General features: G+C 48.6%; 1 protein-coding gene across 29 annotated transcripts in view; it reads right to left on the bottom strand.

Moving 5' to 3' along the window:
• Nucleotides 1–16,656, bottom strand: part of BCL11A (BCL11 transcription factor A) — a 148,161-nt gene that overhangs the window by 74,467 nt on the left and 57,038 nt on the right. For all 29 annotated transcript variants that reach the window (XM_065682423.1, XM_065682417.1, XM_065682421.1 and 26 more), the window contains one exon: nt 9,069–9,243. The gene's annotated coding sequence lies outside the window, so the exon portion shown is untranslated. The remainder of the gene's footprint in view (nt 1–9,068; nt 9,244–16,656) is intronic.

Genomic DNA, 16,656 nt, shown 5'->3' with positions numbered 1-16,656 from the left:
AGTCCCCTCCTCCTCCCGGGAGCTGCGGCCCGGCCCCGCGGGGAGCTGCGGGGCGCAGGGGGCCGGGGCCCAAGGGGGACTTCGGCGGGGAGCAGCGGGCTGTGCCCCGGCTCCCACCCGGGCTGCGCCTGCCCCGCCGGAGCAGCGAGCGCAGTCCGGCGGCCGCGGGAGCGCAGCGGGGCCGGGCGCAGGAGGAGAGGGGCGGCGGGACCTCGCCGCCGGCTTCTCTCCCGCCCGGAGCCCCCTTCCTTTCCCCCGGCGGCATTCCCTGCCCTGCCCGCAGCCGCGGTGTCTTAACGAAAGCGAAACGCGGGGCTGCGGCGGGCTGGCACCGGCGGAGGGCGGGGGGACTGGGGAGGGGGAGAGGCGGCGGGAGGCACCGAGAAGTGTCTGGAGTTGGGAGGATGCGGCAGCTGCAACTTGGCCGAAAACACCCGGAGAGACGGAGACGGCGACGGGGAGGGCTCAGGTTGTGCGAGAGAAACGAGCTCCGGAGGAGAACGGGCGGCCGGAGCGAAGTGCGGCTGCGACGGGAGTGCGAGGGGATCAACCCGTGCCCAGGACGGAGCAGGCGGAGAGGGAGACGGCGAGAACGGAGCGGGACGAGAGAGCCGGGGTGGGGGGGGCATCGGCCGCCCGGCACCGTGACCGAGGTTGTATGCGCTGAGCTGCGCCCGCCCGGGAACCGAGGGGACGGGCGGCTCCGGTGCGGGACGCGTTCCTCCCCGTACAGAGCGGGGAGGCGGAGTGGCACCGGGTGCACCCATGGGTGCTGTAAGGGTGAGTGTGGAAAGCGGGAAGGATACGCGTTGCCGGTGCGAACCGTGCCTGCACAGGCAGGTGTGTGTGTGTGTGTGTATACCGGAGAGCGACCCGGGTGTGATTTATATCGGAGAGCACGTCTGAAGCTTGGCGAGGTGGCTGCAGTGTAAAAAGTAATGACTTTATTACCCCTGAAAGGTTCTGCGGTTCGCAGTTAACAGTCCTCGGAATTACAATTCATTAGGCAGTTGTGCGCTCTCGGAAGCCAACCTGCAGCAGGAGAATACCTGCCCGTGGGTATTCCCAAGGAATAACAGGCAGCGTTGCATTGATTCGCTCTTTAAAAATCATAGCAAATTAAGCACTTGGTTACAACTAAACCGGGCTTCTTATCGCGCCGGCTTTTGAGATTCCAGAGGTGACTTCCTCGACCGCATCTCAAAACCTTACAGTCAGGAGCTAATTTTACAGCTGCTTTCATGAATGGCAGCGAGGATGTGCCTACCATTAGCGTGCCCTTAATTCCAGCTCCGTAAAAATGCCTCGAATTCAATGGAAACTTCGCTGCCTTAAACACGACAAAAATAAAATATCCCACAATATTTCAGCCTGGCTGGAGAATTATCCCTATTAGCATGTGCTGGCAGCGGTGCTGTGCTCCCCCCCCCCCGTCCCTATCCCCCCCCCCTTTCCATGGGATTGGCGGCAGATAACAAACCTTTTGGGAAAGAAAAGGAATCAGAAGACATTTTTAACACGGCACGACCGCAGATTAATAATGCAGGTGGGTTTTGATTTGATGGGGTTTTTAGGGGAAGGGAGCCGAGGTGGTTTTAACGAGCGGTCGTGGACACCAAGTAACTGTATTTACAGTCCTTGATGTGGCTTTTCGGTGGGCAATAAATTATGACAATATTAAGATGATTCTCTGGCAGCCCCAGTTAACTGCGCCGGGGACCGTAAAGCCCTCGCTGATTCCATTTATGCCTTGTAATTACGGTCCGCGGGCTCGCTCTAAACCCTTTGGTGTATATTGTGTGTAAACTTTTAGCTAATAGACCTCTTTTGAATGGAAGGGACTTTTCCCAGTACTTCCTGCAGTATATATTCCGTCTCTGATCTCTGTATTTAATGGCCGAGCCCTGGTTTATGCTTTATAATGTGTTGACAAGTTTTCTAACAGACTTTCTGAAATAATGCACATATATTCACGTCGGTTAGAAACTGCACAGTATTTTTAGAGTCGAGTAGATCTATATCCTAATGCACTGAGAGGGAGTGTAAATCATAGAGGATTTCATAGCCCTTTCAGTAGTTTTCTGTATGAAGTATGAGCAGCGTGGCCTCCAGACGTAACCTTTTAGAAAAAAAGACAGTGCTTTTATTTTATGGTGTAAAGTGCTTTTAGCTTCAGGGCTCGGAACGTGAATGTGGTCAACAAACAGCTCTTGCGAGGGAGTTTGCTACAGCCTCAGCCCCGGCGCCGGGGCTCTGCCTTGGTGATGGGGAGGGTGATGGAGTGTCCCTGGCTGCAGGAACGGGGATGGGGAACCGGGTTCCCCCCTTCCCAAGACACGGTACCCCCAGAAAAAGCAGCGGACACCCCAGGGGAAGAATTGGGGATGGGGAGAACAGGCTCAGCCCCATGGGGACTGTCCCGGTTTGTCCAGGGCTGAGCAGCCCCTGAGCTCACCCCGGTGGCAAAGGCAAAGCCTCGGGGTGCAGCTGAAGCCAGGGCACTTCAGGGGACCCCACCGTTGCTGTGCTCCTCCTGGACCATCCCCTCTGCTTTCAGCAGAACCGCTCTCACGCACAGAGCATCTTTAGCTTTACACCTATGCCAACGTGGTGCCACTTTGCTCGCTTATACCAATGAACCTGGTGAATGTGGCAGGTAAAACCAGGTACAAGTGCCCAATATATGGGCTGCCAACACCTAGAAACACTGGCAGATAAGCAGGGCAGGTGAGAACAAACCTAGGGCCAGCTCTGAACATGACCCAGCAGCGATCGGGTTCTGAGGACTGACTCAAATGGTTGTGTCGCCTTCTGCACCTCCACAACCTTTCTTTGCCCAATGATGCGCCCCGCAAGCAATCCTGCTGCTGCACCTTGAGCTGCTCTCGCCCCCCCAACCACCTTATCAGCTGCTCTTTGCCCATGGATGGAGCCCCAGCCCCAGAGCAAAGTCAGACAGCGGACATGTAGCCCCACATCTCCAATGCATGTGGACATGGACTAAAACCAGGGCCATGGTGGTTTTCAGGCTGCCTGCAAGGGGAAGCCAACCTCAGAGAGGGCTTGCTTTGTTAGCTGAGCATCCATCCCACCTCTGTCCCTGTCCTAGAGACACCAGCTGGTGCCCTGAAGCATCTGAGAGCAGAGATGGGCACCCATCCCACTGTGCTGCCCCAGGGCAGGGGCTGTAACCTGCAGCTGAAAGGCAGTGTCCAAGTGAGCGCATTCACACTGTAAAAATTAAGTTTACTACTTAAGTCTGCCCCAAAGTATCTGTCCCTCTTCTGGTCCCCCAGCTTTCTGCCTGAGAAACACTATGATCCTCAATGTGAAATGCTTAGAGGTTGCTGTAGAGAGGGACACAATACTGATTGTAACTGAGGAGTGTGGCCTTGCTCCCTCATGCAGGCAGGCAAGCGGGACCCAAAGGAGCATAACACAGCTTGTACCGTCCACCACTCCCTGCCTATGCTAATCTCTTGGCAGACTTGGCAGTGGATGAGTTCTGCAGCTTCGGTGGGCAAGTGTTCCTGCTTCGAAGCTCCAACTTGTCACTCATCCGGAGCTGGAATCTCACTTGCCAGCTCGGAATGGAACATTGGGACCAAATGCAGATTCCCAGTTCTGCCAGTTCCGGGGCGCTGGGCTGCGTTCCCTAACGGCACATCCACCCCAACACCTCTTGATAGTCTCAATCAGCCGCAGGCAACATGGGTGGAACTCTTATCTCACCCCAGGCTGGCTCCCCATGGGCGAGCAGAGCGCTTGCACGTTCTAGAAGTGCTACGTGCATTAGTATCCCTGCATGAGAAACTTGGGCACGCCGCTTTTCCTTTCCCCTTTCTTACTGTTTTCCTTCCCTTTCTTAATAAAGGCTTAAAATAAACCCTTAATTCTGCAAGCGCTTACTTGTGTCCCTGCAGGATCACAAACATCTGAGTGCCAGGTGAAAGATCTCCTTATCGGCAGGACCCGGAATAAACCCATTGACTTGGGAATGCTTTTCCTATGGGTTTCAGCAAGGGATTTCAGCCTGCCTCTGTGCTCACACAGCACCAAGCACAGCACAGCTCTGAACCTTGACTGGACAGCATGGGGATGACTTTAAATGGCACAAAGCACTCAAGAAACAGACTTTCAAATGGCAAAAAACCCGTCCTTGGAAGCATACAAAGAGTTCTGCTTGTGTGTGGGCAGGCAGAGGAAGGCACTAGTAAATGCCCATCAAATCTCATTTTTAATCAAATGCTTGATTTCAGCCAAACTGGTTTTGCTTTGTGCCGCTCTGGTACTTGCTATTTGTCGATTCATGTGTTTAATTTATCTCTTTGTAAGTAAACACGTAACACACCCCTGACGGTTTCCACCCTAGGTTTCAAGCCAAGATGATTTAAACTCTGTGCATTTCCAACCTCCCAGAACTTGACCTATAATGCAAATCCATACAGTCTTAATTATAGCAGCACCAGCAGCCACCGCACGAGTGGAACAGTTGAGCTTTCGTTACTGAAGAGGCACAGTAGTTAAGGTCTGTCAGCGCTCCTGTTACAATCCCCATCTTGGAGAGGTTATAACTTGGGCTGTGTAAATTTGATTGAGCTGAAACTTGGGACTCAAGCTGTCAGTCCATATAGGGAATTATCTTATGAATAATTGGCTAACCCATTGCTTGATTCACAGACCTTTATAAAACGATTTTTAATGGGGTTTAATGTTTTTTTCTTTTAGTGACATCTAGGGTATGAATTCGGTACTTCCAGCTCTTCCGAAGCTCCACACTGAACTGCATAAACCCACGTTAAAGCTACAGCTACCCCGAGATCCTGAGGCACACATGCCACACTTGCCCACCTACATGTACCCATACACCAGTAAGAGACTCTGAATGAGAAATGTCTCTTAAATCTGTCTCAAAAGAGAGTCCTAAATGTGTCAGGGAAGTAACACGAGTGCCTCAAACAGGAGGGAGTTAAAGCTCGTAACAGGGGACTGCTTTGTGCACCAGCTGCACTGGTCACTTGGTTATCTTTGCTGAGTTCCACACAATCTTTCCATCTTCTTGGGCTTCATCTTCCCCCCCAAAATGTGTGGAAGTGAGTCCCACGTGTGCGTTAGCATCACTTCGAAATGGATGAGCTGTTCAACTTTTGAGCTTCAATATCACTTCGTGCTACAAAGGGGTTTACTGAGATTGCTCCCCGGAACACCTTTCACTAGTTCTGTACTTCTCGGAGGTGGATTTTATCACTTCGAATCACACTAAGCTGAAGAACATAGTTAGTTAAATGCAGACTTGGAATTTCCCTTAACCCTAACAGAAAACCATGACAAACCCAAGGGCTAGGAAGATGAGCCACAGGCTATGACCAACAGATTGCTCACACAGGGCCAGACCCACAGTCTCCATGCCCACCTCACCACAGTTACAGAGCAGGAACACCACACTGCATGCCTGAACTCACGAGCAGCATCTCCATCCGTTGCAAGAAGAGTTTCACTGACCAAGCCAGGCTGCAGCATGGGGGTTCACTCACTGAGGGGTATTGTGAGCAGGTCATTGTGAAACAAAAGTGCTGTGAGATGCCAGATTCTCTTCAGCAAGATGTTCCCACACATCCATAGCCGCCATTCATCAGGGCTACTCTTTGGCCTCACTGAAACTGGTGATGGCACAAGGGCATGTAGGGATAGAAGAGGGGGAAATGCCTTAAAACTGATACAGGGGAGATTTAGATTAGATATAAGGAAGTTCTTCCCTGTGAGGGTGCTGAGGCGCTGGCACAGGGTGCCCAGAGAAGCTGTGGCTGCCCCATTCCTGGCAGTGTTCAAGGCCACGTTGGACACAGGGGCTTGGAGCAACCTGCTCTAGTGGAAGGTGTCCGTGCCCATGGCAGGGGGTTGGAACTGGATGAGCTTTAAGGTCACTTCCAACCTAAACCATCCCATGATTCTATGAAACACAAGAGCTGTGAAGATCCTGAGTCATTTACCTAAGCAGGTCCCATCTTCAAGCCTGTGAGCAGTAGAAAGACAGGTCACTGACATCTTTGATTCATTGTCTAACTGCTCAGTTTAAGGAGATGCCCAGCAAGCACAAGGTAGAGAATTACAGCCAAGTCAGGCCACGGGGAGACAGCACCCAAAGCACAGAAGCAGCCAAGCTCAGAAGCAGTGAGCAAGCTGCATGGACAGGAAAGGCTAAGCCAGGCTCCCAGCCCTGCAGGGACAAGCCAGGAACAAAGAGCGTTGTAACACGAGGTTTAAACTAGCAACATGTCCAACACCAGCACTTCATCTCCCAAGTATCCCAACTTCATATCCCAAGTGAAGATGGGCAGGAGAGCTGGATCCTGACCAAATAAAGAATGTGGGGTCACTACTGATCTTTTAGCACAGTGGCTGTTCGTGAACAAGATCTTCTCAAGATCATAAGGAGAAGCTTTTCACACTTCTGCGTGAGATTAGATCCAAGGGGCTCAAATTCCTTATGAGGGAATCTGGAAAGTCCCACTCTGGATGTGTCAGGTGGGAAAATGAAGGAATTGCACACACTTTGTCTTGAAGAATAAATCCCAACTCAATTTTTTAAAGCAGCATAACAAAAATAACTCTCTTATCTGAGAAACCCAGTATCAGCAATCAAAACCAAGTAATTTCCATTGAGAAATTAGTTTTGCTACAAGGATGAGGAAGGATTTAGCTGTTTTCTTGTATGCTGCCAAACACAGCTCCTTCTTCCCAGCACACTTGGTGTGAGGGAGAGCAGAGAAGGACAGTGCAATAATAAAGGGTATTTTCCTCCCCTAACCATGCTCCATATGTCTCTTAGCAGAGGACTCTGTTCAGCCTTTGGTACTGCACAATTCTTAAGCACATATTTATCTTTGGGCACATCGTCTGTACTTCCATGCTTAAAGTAAGCATGTACTCAAACATGCTGTTAGATTTGTAAATCACATCTATTACGTCGCTTTTTAGAGCTTGACTTTTAGTCACTTCAAAGGCATCAAACTGAAATTTAACATAGACAGTGGTCATTCTTTATATTCATTTTACACTGCTGCTTCAGGTGACATTTAGGTTTAGCTTTTACCTTTAGCGATGAGGAAATGCACGTGCTTTGCAGAACACGACACAGTTTGTGTGAGGATCTAAGATGAAAAGGAATTAATTGTGGAGATAGCAGAGATCTTCCCCTGCATTTAAAAACTACAGCTTTACTGTGGGTTTTCTTCTTGGCCATATTTATTCTATGCAAAAATTCAGCTTAATTGTTAGAATGCTCTCAGTAATATTTTAATGCGACTCTGTAGCTGGAAGAATATACGATTATGTAGCCCAAAGCTGCTTGGAAAGACACAGTACCAAGGGGGAGCAGGAGCGGTGGTGAATAACCTGTGATAAGAGCCCACTTTTTGGAGCAGCTCGGATAGTTTTGCCACCGTTTGTTATTGTCAGCACATACAATTTTTATGGTAGAGTATGAATTCTGACTGCAGTGAAAAGAATGCTTTGTACCACCAGTGTGAATAAGATTTCACTCAATTAAAATAACATGCAAGTATATTGTATGGTGTTACATAGAAAGCTGATGTGCATTAAGTGTGAATGCAGGGGTTGGGGGAAGTTATTGTACTAATGCTATTGTTCAGCAAGCAACTATTCCCCAGCATTTAAAAAATAAAAGCAAGGGAAATTAAATACAGAAATCAGAAATACGTGCACTGTTTGATATTACCATACTGAAATGAATGTATTCACAAGTCAGACTTCCATTTGCCCCGTCGTATTAAGTTTCACAGCATCTGAGTGCTGACAGAGAGAGAAATAGGTGTAAACACATGGAGGGAGAGATCCACAGATCGCTGTGCTGATACACACCACCCTTAGGTTTTAGTGTGACTGGAGCTATAGGTAAATGCAGGGTAAATACCGGCCATATCATTGAAGTGCTGTCCCCACCACAGCAGGGAGAAGTTTAGTCTGGAGAGATGGGGACCACTGCAATCCCCAGCTCTGGAACAGCTCCTTTTGGCTCCTTGGTGCAGGGTGAGTGAACTACGAACCTCTGGCACCCTGGTTCATGGTACCCAGATCTGAAGGTATCTGAACACATAGGGATGTGCTGGGGACACCCACAGCAGATCCTACAAGGGAGGCCAAAAGTGGAGCCGAGGTGGATCTCAGACAGCCGTTGTACTCAGAGCCAATAAAAAGGAAAGTGTTCTCTATCGAGACCTAATTAGCTTTTATATTCAAAGCCGCGCTGCACATTTGTACACTGCTTATGAGCGGGACTAAAAAATATATGTACCATGACACTAGACTTTTAAAGTGTCTATTGAATGCTTCTCCCGTTCTCCGAGGATTGCCTCCTCCTTCGACGTAGACACTCGGCGAGTATGACGAGGCTAATTATTTTTCCCAGCAATGATCAGCCCTTGTCTCTAGCACTTTGCACAGACCGAGCATCCTCAGAACTTAATAAAACCAAACCCCACAACTGCCTTCAATTCTTAAGACCAACAAACGTTTGGTAAACAGATTTCTTGCCAGGGGCTTGCTCTTCTATCAGAGCCCCTGCGCACGTAGGAGCCTCTTTGCCATTTTAGAGGGGGTTATGTATTTCTCTGTTACCTTTCCTGCCTGTAAAGCAATCACGGAGAGCGGCAGGAGGCACCATAAATATGCAAATTGCTGCCAGATAACTGGTTTCGCTGGTTCCGCCTTGAGAAGCGGCACTGCCGCTGCGGGGTGGGGGGGGGCCCGGCCACCCCTCTGAGCTCCCCCCTCTGCGACTCTGCCTCTGCGGGGCCCCTGGAGCAAGGCTCAGCCAAGGGCACAGAGCAGGGAAGGGGCTCGTTTGGTTGTCACTAAGTCTCCAACTCATGTCCGCATCGGCGCTCGCTCACGTGGTCTTTCTGTGCGTGGCTTTGTGGGCTTTTCCACTTCTCCATTTCTTTCCAAGGGGGGGTTGAGTCCTCTTTGCTTGCCCTGAGAGCACAGGCAGCTTGATACCACCTCTCTCTAAGTATAAGGTGAAGATTTTTGTGCCTCCGTCAGCTCACCTGAGAGGTTGTTCTAAACATGGAAATGACCGGCTCATCCCTGTGCGGTGTCGCAGACCTACTCCGGACGAGCTGCGGATGCTCTCGTAGGGATCTGTGGTCTGAAATACACACCAAGGCGCTCTCTTTTCTGCCTCAGCATTTGAGGGATTGAAAGGAACCGCTGGTTTCCAACCTAAAACAAAAGTGTATTTCACAGGTTTGCAAAAGTACATGGGACCATTTTAAAGCTCACAGAAGCAGCGATCTGAGGTGGATTCTAAGTTTGCTCTCTGATACATCCTAAGCACCATAGCTTATTACACCAGCCTTTTGCAGAGCATTAATCAAAACCATGGACTGAGCATTTGGCTATTTAAAGAAAGAATCACCCAAGTAAACAGTGCGGCTGATTTTTAAGTGTTCAGAAGTGCAGTAACTTTAACACAAATACTCTTCTCCGTATGGTGACGTAACACGCTAAGATGCAATTCAGATCTGTGATGGTCTATTGCATGCATAATATGCATTTTTAAAATCACCTGGAAACGTATTCATATTGTAAAATCTAATGGCTCAGGTGGAGCTGTTACTCTTGATCAAATAATACAAGTTGTTAGAGACCACTCTGTCATCTCATTGCTCGCCAGCCTCCACCAGGACTGCTTTACATTCCCATTTAAATAGGACAGGAGAGCAAGAAGGAAAACATAAACCACACAAGAGTTACTTCAGGCATTAACTTTTAAGCCAGAAAAGCAAGATAGCTGAGAAAGAAAGAGGGGGAACTGTCTTCATCACTGCACCCCCGTTGAGGGTTCCTACAGCTGAAGCCTCTGGATGGACGGACACTGATCACATCAGGGCAAGGCTGCACCCACCAAGCCCCGCTGGTGACTTGGGTGAGGTGTCCTTGTCCTGCTTCTAAAATACTTTCTTTCTGTGGATTCAGGTCTGCCAGGGAAGGGGACAGAGTGCAGACAGACAGACAGACAGGAGACTCCCTGTGGGACAGAGTGGGTGGCGATGGCCTTGTCCACGGAGAAGGAATCTGAAGTGCAGACTAGTGGTAGTAATGGTGATTACTATTAAAGCACAGAGCTTTTCATTACTGGAAACTTCAAATAACTCTCCTGAACTATATTTGAGACATTTCTTTTTCATGTTAACTCCAGGTTTGATTGCTGGAAAAGGTTGACTGCTAGAAAAGGAAAACCAGTGCAGTGCACAGCAGTGGGGAATCGAAGCCCTTCTTCACCAGAACCCCTGCCATATACGTACTGTCACTCACCTTCCAGACACTCAGTACAACCATTCAATCTATTGAATCAAGAGACTGTTTGATCTTATCTGCATCTGTGAGCTGACTGTCAACCTGCTTAGGCTGCATATTAAATCATCTATAGTAGCTGTATCAAGCTGGGATGATCTGTTAAGTCTAAATTTATTAACCCTTGGAGTGCAGTCATCGTGTTTAATCTAGTGTAGCCAGCATTTATTTTACAAGACTGAGCCCTTCTTTAAGATATGGCTGCACCGCAGGTTAAGGAAGCAGGAATGCGGAGGAGATGGAAACTGGGAAGAGCTCCCATTGATCTCCAAAAGGTGACAGCATCACTGTTCCAAATACACGCGTGCTGTGCCACTCTCCTGTGTCCGACATATGGGGTGTGTGCACATGTCTACACACCAAATAATGTTTCCTCACAGAGTTTTGCCTGAGAAGGGAAAGAAAAAGAGGGTCCCTGAACAATTCCTGAGCCCTGCACCTTCAAAAGGACTTAAAATCAAAAACCAAAGTGACTCAAGTCAGCTCCTGCTTCTTGGTCCATAGCTGCCATCCAAACCATCCAAACCACTTAACAAACATCCCCGGAGCACTGAGGACCACAGCTGCTGGTGGACCTGCATGAAGTCAAGTGATGCTGTCCACATACAGACAAATATACCCACACACAGACACATATACATATACAAATGATCCTATACGGGCACATCAATACGTTAAGCCGTTCGTTACACACACACATGGTCTCTCCCTGCCCCTCTCTCCTGTTATCTATTATCCTCGCACGTTGCCGATGGTATCAACATACTCACAGCTTTTATTTCAGTCCCCAACTGCCAGGCATGCTTCCTTTTTTGGTAATCATGTGCCCAGTATCTCTCTAATGTAGCCTAATAACAATTTTAGCATTCAGATGAAGCGATTTCATTCTGAGACTGCCTTTTCTATTAGATTTGATTCTGAGAAGCCCCAGTGGGTGCCTCGGAGGCAGAGATCTATCTGTGAGGCTGCAACCGATTCAATAGCAGCCTGAGCTAACCTTGACCTTTCCCTAGACCCTGCTCCATCTGGTGCCAGCCTGGTCCCCCCCCCGCCTCTCCTCCTCCTTGCTTCACAGTCAGCATTGATCAAGGCGGAATCGAGCCGTCTCTCTCCCTCCCAGGGCTGGGCAGTGGAGGAAAGGACAGCACATTTCAATATATGGAAATGATCGAGCCTCTTATGCAATCGTAAATCTACATAGAGCCTCCTGATTTGATATTTCATTCACCTCCAAAGACTCTCCCCCTCCCTCCTTCCTTCCCGTCCTCCCTCCCTCCCTCCCGACAGCAGGGATTTATAAACTATAAGACAACGGCTTTCCCCAACACCTGGAAATTATAAAGCTTGCCGTTCGTTGGGAATGAATGCCTGGCGGTCCCATCCGGTTTATTTACTTATCCGCAACTCACAGCGTTGCTTTCCCTGCCTGCTCGGGTGATGGGTTTAAGCTGTTTTTACGGTGGGTCCCGTCCCCCCCTTTTCTCCCCACCCCGTTCCCGGTGGAGCTGGTTTGATGCCGCCGTTGTTTAAGCCGAAGGCAGGAGCGGCTCAGCTCTAAGCTCGGATCGGAGCACACCCGCCGGTCGCCGGTAGCGGCTCCAGCCGCGTCCCGCTCCGCTCCGGAGCCTTTCGGTAGCTGGAAACAGCGGCTCCCGCAACACACCCTCGCTCGCCGCTTCATCTTCTCACTTCTGCTTCATTTCTGCTCCTCTCCCCCTCGCCCAGCACAACCGGGTTCTGCTTTAACACCCTTGTGTGCTCCTTCAATCCCGAGGACACCCACTTTGACAAGCAACAATTTTCCCCAGGAATCCTGACGTAACCACGTTGTTTTTCCTATCGCATTCCAGCCGGGAGATTAGATAACAGATTATGTAAAATTATAATCACCAGATAATATATGCAGGCTCTAATTATTATATAGGGTTTCCTGCATATCTATAGCCAGGCACGCAGCACATATGGGAAGAGTCGGCTCTGCAGCATTTGCATAGCCAACACTTCTGGCTGCAGACGCAGCGTAGGAAAGGAGATAGATATTTGACAGTACATATGTATAAAAGAAATATATTAATGGGAAGAGGCACCTGGAAATATATTTCCCTCTGTTTTGAGGAATTTGTTTTGCTTTATCTCCACGGATAGTAAAAAAAAAAAAACAACTAATAGGAAGAAACTGTGAATTACATAGGAAAAAAAAAAAAACCCAGATCTATTCAATTTGTCAGTTTAATATTACACTTCCTCTCTGCGATGCTACAAAGATTTAGAGCATTCCCCAAACTTTCAGCTCTAATCTGTGCCTCTGGTTTGCTTGGAGGACCTGCCACCACATGCCAGCTAAAAATGAGTGTCAATTAATACCAGAAACCACTCGTCCTTATTCCTGTGCTCATCTGATTTAACAGGTTCTGATAAAACCACGGATGCAACAGTGAGTTTTCCAGTGCGAGCAGCGTTAACAGTTTTCATTCCAAAGCACCAAAACTTCCTGATATAGAACTCCTGAGTATTTCTCTGCTTTTCCCAGTGGCCATCTACACGTATTATTATACACTTAAAACATACAGAATATGCAGCTCCTTTAAAAGCGTGGTTTGTTCTACCAGGAGCATAGCTGGGGGGAAGAATCCCAGCCCTAGGTGGTTAAAGTAACTACGCTGTGTGTGTTATTTGTGGCCTCCAAAATTAGGAATAATTTGAAACAAGAAGTAAAGGAGAGGTTTCAGCTCGCGTTTTCCACCACGTGAGAAGTAACCGGAAAACATTTGCCCTCGTAATGTAGCAGGGTTCATAAACTCTTTGCTTTCTGAGCTACCTGAGTAATCCCGTAACCTCTGCAGAAGTGCCTGAGCGCGGGTTTGTTGTTGAAAAGCATATTGTACTTATTAGTAAAATGTGAAATGGCTTAAAAAACAATCTGAGCTACAGCTTGCCATCTGCTCAATGAGGGGAAACAGAAAGTAACTGAATGTATTTTCTCACCTTTTTTTATAGTAACATAAACAACACTCCAGAACACCATAAACTTCTGGCTGTACGAAAGGCACCGGTACAGTTCACCGTGCTTCAGGTCAGGACTTGGTCCGCACTGTTAAAAGCCCTTCCTTTTAATTATCTGCAAATGTCCCCAAGTATTCTTTTTTTTCCCCCATTAAATAAGAGATAGCCTTTTTTATTTCAGGGATTAAAAGTCTGATCCTGCTTCCCACATGATACTCTGGAAACTGGCCCTGATAGAGAGCTAGCCTGAGATCTGTGCGTGCCTCGAGACATCAAAACAGGGGTGAAGCAGCGCGCAGAACTTGTTCTAGGAGGGGAGGAGGGAAGGGTGCCTGTTACCCAGCTTTGACATAGCACTTACACTGGGGAAACCATCACTGCGCGGCTCCCACTCCCCAAGACAGGTCTCACCACACAAACACCACAAGGAAAGAACCGAGTAACATCTCTTTTTGTTTTCTACTTAGCTGGGTCATTTCTTTGCTCTCCTTCAGCTTTATGCCCCTGGGAACCCAGATTTCTTTTAACCTGTTTGTTCCATTTCTTGCCTAACAGCAGCTCAGCCAACCTGCCCAGAACACTCTGCTGCTACCAGCTATGCATCGGAGGGACGAGCATTCCTGGGGTGCAGGTTCCAACCAAACGGCCAGCTTCAGGCACATGGAGTACATGAACTGGAAGATCTTGACTTGGAGGGAGTTATGCAAGGAGCACGAGGCCAGGAGAGCCGTGAATTGTTACGGCTCCATCCCACGGGACAAACACGTCAGGCAGTAATTCCATAACGCAGTTGTCTTCATCTGCCTGTCCAGTGCCTTCTCCTCTCTGAAAGACTAACTTACCAAAAGCACCACTTAAAAGTAGTAACAATACGAGGAGCAGCTTTTCTGCTCCCTTAGAACTTGGCAGGAGCATAAATACATAGTAAGGGAAGAGGGGAATTAGAAACTCAACAGCAGGAAAGGGAAAACAAATGGCATAAGCATGGCCTGCACCCCTCACATTTTAATCTCCATCAGTGCCCCTGGTAGGGCTGGGCACAGCAAATGGCCTTGAGATTCATATGCAAAGCCTGGGAGCTCCTGGCAATAGCTGTATCACAGCACACACCTCGGTGCTCTACACCTCACATACAGATCACCTCGAAGCATTCAGATTCAAATCGCCTGTCCTTCTTTGCTAATAAAAATGAAATGTATTAGGGGAAGCTTGAATCCAGTGGCTTGACAGAGCCTGTCCTGTCTCACACATGAGAAAGTGCAGGATGAAGACTGACTGCCCGTTTTGGTGGCATTTTTCTGTTTCAAGGAGCAAAATGCATGCCTTGAGACAAAGTAAGCCTGAACCCTGGAACTCTTATAGCCCCTAAGAGCACAGTGTGAGGCCAACTCGGGATTCCCTACTACACTGTGAAAAAACACACGTTTTTATGAGACTTCCATATTGTCTTTTTGTTTTCCTTTTTGAGCCACAGATCCCAGGCTGGTTTGGGTTGGAAGGGACCTTAAAGCTCATCCATTTCCATTCCTCTGCCATAGGGAGGGACACCTTCCACTAGAGCAGGTTGCTCCAAGCCCTGACCTACCCGGCCTTGAACACTGCCAGGGATGTGGCAGCCACAGCGGAGCAGCATTGTATTTTGAGTGGTCCTTCCCCAATTAAGAAGTTGCCACAGCAGAACACCACCCTTAGGTGGAAGTTGCCAGAATTGTCATATTAAGGGTTTATCAGAGTTTCCATTCCAAGCCTAAGCCATTCTAGCCTCAGGCCTAGACCCTACTAGGAAAACAGAGTGTCAGCCAGGTAGATGAGCACATCTCCTGAGAGCTGATGGGGCTGGTGGCTTCTTCAGCCTGCCGGAAGCTTGGTTTTTGAGGAAAGCAAGAAGCCAGTCAGGCTTTGGGATGGAAAGTGTCTATGACGGTACCTCTGTGTTACAAACCAGCCCACAATGACCATCTGATAAGCAGTGAGATGCAAACAAAGGACAGGGCCTGTCATTAAGAACCACGCACAACTGGTTTTGTTCTGCGTGAATGGCTTCCAGTATTGACACAAGGATGGACATTACCAGCTCCTCACCCCTGCTCAAACTCTGCTAGAAACTGTGCCCTTCCCCTAATCAAAGGGATAGGACTGAATCAAAAAGGTGTATTACAGCCCAAGGTGGTGGGGACAGAAACATTAGTTAAGCTTGTTTGGTGTGGATTCATGCCATAGACAGCAACTGCTCCAAAACCTGCCTCAGCTTCTAAGGAGGATGCTTTAAGCAGTTGCCAAAAGTAGCCGTGGGGAAAAGCCCCATGGAGGTGTGTGTCAAATGTCTCCAAATCCACCATCTCAGCAGGTTCTCCCAGAGGGGCAGATTCTGGGGTGCCCTCTTCCTCCTCAGCTTGAGATCAGGGTGGTGGCGGAGGGAGATAGAAGAGGGAAACTGTGCCACTGCTTGTGCCATACCTGCTCTGTAGATAGCGTGAGGACTTTGCTCCTCAGGACTGTCCATCTGGCGCCATTCCTGAGCAATAAAAGCTCACCCACAAAGTATTTTAAAGCAAACAGTCGGTGTAATGAATACCTTAATACACCTGTAGCTAGACAACAGTACCCCCAAATAGTCATTGCTTTAAAAATACCCTGGCAGTGAAAAGAACCAAAAGAACCCAAGTTCATGTACAAGCTCCTTTGGCCGGTGGGAGACTGGACCTGCCGAGGCTGCGTGTTATCTCACAGAGAAGTGACTCCTTGGGTCATTCCCCTGTGATTCCTCATGGCTTACCCAAGCACACTAGCTAAAAGAAGAGGCGTTCCAGCAACCCTTGAACCTAGTGAAAAGGTGAGCTGGCCACCAGTGCGGACTCTTGGGAAGCAAACAGAAGTGTGTGCATGGAGGTGTGGGGTCAGGCATCACAGTGAACAAAACAGGGGTCTACACTGTACCACTTTCCTAAACCTTTTAGTGATCTCTGCACAGACGCTCTCCCTGCTTTCTTCTCATTTAAAAAGGCGGGGACACTGAAACAGCCTCCAGAGGCAAATACTCCGATTCATCAGCACACATCGTGCACCAGAGCAGTAGCTGATTTCGTAAGATACCTGGAAGAAAACAAAGTCTTTATCATTTAAGATCAGGATTTGTTTAGCAGGGCTGTTATTTACACTGAGAAATACAGGCAGAAATCTGAAAATCTGACTTAAAAATTACTTTGTCATGCTCTGTACTATTGCTCTTGCAGTTGTCTCTTTTTAGGTGATTTTACAGTAGGCAGGCTCGAGGCA

The sequence above is a fragment of the Lathamus discolor genome, chromosome 5 (genome assembly GCF_037157495.1).
Source record: "Lathamus discolor isolate bLatDis1 chromosome 5, bLatDis1.hap1, whole genome shotgun sequence".
Taxonomy (NCBI): domain Eukaryota; kingdom Metazoa; phylum Chordata; class Aves; order Psittaciformes; family Psittacidae; genus Lathamus; species Lathamus discolor.
This window is presented reverse-complemented; position numbering and strand designations above follow the sequence as displayed.